The 6,172-nt window shown below is 40.7% G+C and overlaps 1 long non-coding RNA gene across 1 annotated transcript in view; it reads left to right on the top strand.

Annotated features, from left to right (window-relative positions):
• Window positions 1-625: 625 nt before the first annotated feature.
• LOC149978871 (uncharacterized) overlaps window positions 626-6,172 on the top strand; it is a 277,954-nt gene continuing 272,407 nt past the window's right edge. Inside the window, exons 1-2 of the long non-coding RNA XR_016485864.1 lie at window positions 626-1,356; window positions 1,725-1,786. This is a non-coding gene — a long non-coding RNA (uncharacterized LOC149978871). The remainder of the gene's footprint in view (window positions 1,357-1,724; window positions 1,787-6,172) is intronic.

Below are 6,172 nucleotides of genomic sequence, written 5' to 3'. Positions count from 1 at the left end.
ATGTCACCATGACATTGGATTTAGGTTAAAAGTTGGGTGGAAAAAAACACAAAATTCCCTTGTTGATAATGTTTTGCAAATACAATCATTTTCCCACATAGATTCAACGTCATCACTTTTTTTTTCAAATGACGTGGAAACAACGCTGATTCAACCAGTTTTTACCCAGTGGGTGGCTGCCAAAGAGCCATAGTCACTGGCTTCCCCCTGGCAGTGGTGGAATTTCAACACTGATCTCCTTCCGCGCAATAAGCTGCTGTCACCTCCGTGAACGGTCACAAGTCTCAGCTCCTCCAACGCCAGCCATGCTATACACACACACACACAAACACACACAGATACCCCCGTTCTACACACACCGCCCACGTACGCACGCGCACACACACACACACATACACGGCAACCCCAGAAATGTCAAGTGGAAAGAAAGGCGCCTTGTCACAAAGGCCAAGCCAACTACATTAAAGGTCAGTCCCAGAATCCGCCTCTATAAAGAAACATAGGGTTGTGTCCCAAATGGCACCCTATGTTGTACACTTCTTTTGACCAGGGCCCATGTAGCCAGAAGTAGTGCACTATTTAGGAAATGGGACACATGCACAGACTTCCTGGAAATTGTCATCAGAGCTCTAGGGGCGCTATTTCATTTTTGGATAAAAAACGTTCCCGTTTTAAGCGCGATATTTTGTCACGAAAAGATGCTCGACTATGCATATTCATATTAGTTTTGGAAAGAAAACACTCTGAAGTTTCAGAATCTGCAAAGATTTTGTCTGTAAGTGCCCCAGAACTCATTCTACAGGCGAAACCAAGATGATGCATCACCCAGGAATTAGCAGAATTTCTGAAGCTCTGTTTTCCATTCTCTCCTTATATGGCTGTGATTGCGCAACGAATGAGCCTACACTTTCTGTCGTTCGCCCAAGGTCTTAGCAGCATTGTGACGTATTTGTAGGCATATCATTGGAAGATTGACCATAAGAGACTACATTTTCCAAGTGTCCGCCTGGTGTCCTGCGTCGAATTCGGTGCGCAATTGCCAGCTGCTTCTACTTTACCATTTGATTCAGGGGAGAAAGCATGTGTCCAAGAACGATGTATCAATGAAGAGATATGTGAAAAACACCTTGATGATTGATTCTAAACAACGTTTGCCATGTTTTCAGTCGATATTATGGAGTTAATTTGGAAAAAAGTTCGCGTTTTGAGGACTGAATTTTCGGATTTTTTTTGGTAGCCAAATGTGATGTATAAAACGGAGCTATTTCTAATACACAAGGAATCTTTTTGGAAAAACTGAGCATCTGCTATCTAACTGAGAGTATCCTCATTGAAAACATCAGAAGTTCTTCAAAGGTAAATGATTTTATTTGAAGGCTTTTATGTTTTTGTTAATGTTGCGTGTTGGATGCTAACGCTAATGCTAACGCTAAATGCTAACGCGAAATGCTAACGCTAGCTAGCTACTTTTACACAAATGATTGTTTTCCTATGGTTGAGAAGCATATTTTGAAAATCTGAGATGACAGTGTTGTTTACAAAAGGCTAAGCTTGAGAGATGGCATATTTATTTCATTTCATTTGCGATTTTCATAAATAGTTAACGTTGTGTTATGCTAATGAGCTTGCTGATAGATTTACACAATCCTGGATACAGGGTTTTTTTCATAGCTAAACGTGACGCAGAAAACGAAGCGATTTGTCCTAAACAAATAATCTTTCAGGAAAAACTGAACATTTGCTATCTGAGAGTCTCCTCATTGAAAACATCTGAAGTTCTTCAAAGGTAAATGATTTTATTTGAATGCTTTTCTGTTTTTTTGTGTAAATGTTGCCAGCTGAATGCTAATGCTAAATGCTACGTTAGCCATCAATACTGTTACACAAATGCTTGTTTTGCAATGGTTGAGAAGCATATTTTGAAAATCTGAGATGACAGTGTTGTTAACAAAAGGCTAAGCTTGAGAGCTAGCATATTTATTTCATTTCATTTGCGATTTTCATGAATAGTTAACGTTGCGTTATGGTAATGAGCTTGAGTCTGTATTCACGATCCCGGATCCGGGATGGGGAGATCAGAAACGACAAACTGAGAAGAAGGTCTTCAAGTACCATTTTACTATGTACTTTTTTTTATTAATACCTGCTGTAAGTGAACTACTGTAACCACTCATTCCTGTGCCGTAAAGTAAAGTGTTACCCATGAAAAGATATTGTAGTTATAAAACATTCTTCTTGTCCTTTGGGTTTCAAAGGCAATGGAGGGAGGGGCTTAAGTTGAGAAGTGCCGTCTTTCTTTTCCTTCTTTTGATACAGTTTTTTACAAGTGAACCATTAATCGAATGAGAAAAGCAGCCACAATTCTAACCGACAGATAATAACATCAGGTTGTACACAATGCAATTCTATCTGAGCATTGCATTCTGTAATGGGGCCCTTCGCAAAAGACTCCTGATTAAAGTTGGATGGGATTCTGGGTATCCTAGATGCCATGTACCGTTGTGCCCTTAAAGGTGATAGACAAAGGATTCCCGGTCTGTAAAAATAATAAAATAATGTTTAGACAAGAGCGATACTTTCCGTGTGTGAGCACGCATGTGCTTTCTCTCTATCAGCACAATGGGAGTGGAAAGCAAGAGCATGCTCGCACATGGAAAAGTATCACTTGAGTCCAACCTAATGGAATGTAACGTTGAGGAGTTGACACATTTTGGTGTGTACAACATCTAAAGACCTGCATCACTATACTGAGAGCTTTGCAGTTAGAAAATAAAGTGACCTATTTGGGTGTTTTTGGAGCCTTTGTACATGTTTTATCACCGCCTGATACTGCAGAATGAGCCAGAGGAAGTCTATCCTCAGTGTGGCTCAGTTGGTAGAGCTAAGCTGTTGCAACGCCAGGGTTGTGGGTTTGACTCCCATGGGTGACCAGTACAAAAATGTATGCACTCCAGCTGCTCTGGATAACAGTGTGTCTGCTAAATGCCTTAAAAAATATGGCTGGTGCGGTAAGTGAAATCACTTAAATCATGTGCTGTTTACATAAAAAAATATAAGGTTGGTTCAAAAAGCGAATTTGTCCTTTAACTGCCAGGACACCCATTATATCTGATCCTGGTTTCAAACTCCTCAGAGTATTTAAGAGTGTGTTCTTGAATGGGTTGGCTTTAAAGCAAAAAAATGTCACATTTCTGAAAGCCCTCTCACAAAAATGTGTTCAACCAACATCCCAACCTATACTTTGACATTTACGCTGTTGCAGAATCGAGTCACTCAACTGTTTATTTTTCCTTCAAATGTGACAAATAAGCTGGCCTACTTTCCAGCTGAGAAGATACCCTGCCAAGCATTTACGACATCCTGCTATTTCTCAAAATATTTCTATGCTCTCCCAAGACATGGAGGAAGAAATGCTTGCAGTAGAAACAGCAGCAGTAGCAGTGCTACCTCAATGACTCACGTCAGTTGTCCCTGGACATTGATCTTGGGTCTCCCCAATAATGGTTAAGGTTAGGATTTGGGGAGGAGAAGGTAATCCTAGATCTGTACCTAGAGGAAACTTCACCCTGGAGCACCTCGTTGACTCACGTTCCAGAACAGGAAGAATGGTCCCAGACGGCACTGTGCGATGATGTCGTAAGCCCCTGGTGCGGCTCCTAAAAGCAAAAGGCAGACAGGTATACATTAGCCCCTTAAATCAGAGTGAGCACAGCGGTCAACCTGGTTGAGTTCAGCCATCAGAAAATGTTGACCAGGCTTGCATAGCTACATATTCCAAAATATTTTTAAAAAAGTGTAGAATTCAGGCTTGGGATCGTAATGTTTATGCCAGTGTCTTCATTTATAAGCTTACGCACGCACAAACACACACAAACACACCCCTCATAGTACACAGTAGGCCTCTTTTACAGCTTCACTCATAACTGGGGCAAGAAGCCACAGGGAGAAAATAACATTTGGAAAAAAATATAATTATGAAGCCGTCTGTGAAGGAGGCAGGAATTAAGGAATTCACAAAATATCATGGGCAATCTCTGGAAGCATGTGCTACTTGAGTAATGGTGTGAAAAGTAGAACTTGCTACAAATAACCCTCACACGAGCAAGGCAAATGTAATCACTTGGGACTTGAATCAGCCGAGTGCCTAAAGATTCATTACTTAAGAAACAGGTTGCTGTGCTGGCACTCCAAAACACTGTGACATGCAGACTGGTAGTAGCTAGAAAACAAACTGAATAAATAAAAATAAGGAAATTACAATTAAGTCTTGGCAGTGATGGCTTGACTACTGTAAACTCACAGGCAGCAAACTCACAGGCAGCCAATGCAGAGACCTAAAAACCGGTGTAATGTTTACTCTCCGTCTGGTCGTGGTCAGTACCCGTGCTGCGGCATTCTGTATGTTGTACAATGCAGAGACCTAAGAACCGGTGTAATGTTTACTCTGTCTGGTTGTGGTCAGTACCCGTGCTGCAGCATTCTGCAAGTTTTGTAGTTGACCAATGGCTTTCTTGGGTCTACCCAAGAACGCCATTGGCAAAACATACAGAATGCTGCAGCACGGGTACTGACCACGACCAGACAGAGAGTAAACATTACAGCGGTTCTTAGGTCCTTTGCTGTTGTTCTGGGATTGATTTGCACTTTTCTCACCAAAATGCGTTAATCTCTAGGAGACCGAATAGGTCTCCTTCCTGAGCGGTATGACAGCTGCGTGGTCCCATGGTGTTTATACTTGCGTTCTATTGTTTGTACAGACAAATGTTCTACCTTCAGGCGTTGGAAATTGCTCCCAAGGATGAACCAGACTCGTGGAGGTCTACAATTATTTTTCTGAGGTCTTGGCTGATTTCTTTTGATTTTCCCATGATGTCAAGCAAAGCGGCACCGAGTTTGAAGGTAGGCCTTGAAATACATCCACAGGTACACCTCCAATTGACTCAAATGATGTGAATTAGCCAATCAGAAGCTTCTAAAGCCATGACATCATTTTCTGGAAGTTTACAAGCTGTTTAAAGACTCAACTTAGTGTATGTAAACTTCTGTCCCACTGGAATTATGATACAGTGAAATAATATGTCTGTAAAACATTGTTGGAAAAATAACTTGTGTCATGCACAAAGTAGATGTCCTAACCGACTTGCCAAAACTATAGTTTGTTAACAAGAAATTTGTGGAGTGGTTGAAAAACGAGTTTTAGTGACTCCAACCTAAGTGTATGTAATCTTCCGACTTCAACTGTAGGCTTCCACTTTAATAAATGAAACAGTAGTTACTTTAATAATGTTTACATATCCTGCATTACTAATCTCATATGTATATACTGTATTCTATACTATTCTACTGTATCTTAATCTATGCCGCTCTGACATCGCTCATCCATATATTTATAAATTCTTAATTACATTCCTTTATTTAGATTTGCGTGTATTGGGTATATGTTGTGAAAATGTTAGATATTACTTGATAGATATTACTGCACTGTTGGAGCTAGAAACACAAGCATTTCGCTACACCCGCAATAACATCTGCTAAACACTTGTATGTGATCCCCAAAAATTTGATTGGATTTGATAACCTTAACCATAGCTGTAACCTTAACCATAACCTTAGCCAGAACTTTAAGTATAACCATAACCATGTAACTTGCTCCATTTTTTACATACTGTGCATGCATTTTCAACATAAGCATAACCATATGGCTTCCTGCATTTTCACCATACTGTAGCCTACATGCATTGATTATAGCTTTTGAAATCCAGCCGACTGGAAACTATGACCACTAGATGAATCAAGTGTACAGAATGTTTTAATCGAGGTCATGAACCTAACACACACGCAGAGAGATACTTTTGCCTGCAGATAAGCGTAGTAACTCTAGTCTTCGTCTTGTTTCACCCATGGCCAAACTTACTGTGGCCAGAAAAGAGAGAGAGACCAGGTGAGACAGAGAACAGAGAGAGAGAGAGCAGAGAAAAAGGAGAGAAGAGAGAGGGAAAAGGTCACACCAACTAAGCAACACAGAGGTGGGGGAGAGTTCTCCAAATCGTTTCGTGGGGAGGCCAAGCATGAGGGCCCTGACAGAGGCAACGCTCAACCCACTGAGTCATCAAAAACAGGAGGGATGAGATCAAATAAACAACCAAAAAAAGAAAAAACACATTTCTATTTT

The sequence above is a fragment of the Oncorhynchus mykiss genome, chromosome 13 (genome assembly GCF_057628025.1).
Source record: "Oncorhynchus mykiss isolate SJ-2025 chromosome 13, ASM5762802v1, whole genome shotgun sequence".
Taxonomy (NCBI): Eukaryota; Metazoa; Chordata; class Actinopteri; order Salmoniformes; family Salmonidae; genus Oncorhynchus; species Oncorhynchus mykiss.
Note: the sequence above shows the minus strand (reverse complement) of the source record. Positions and strands in the feature narration are given on the sequence as shown.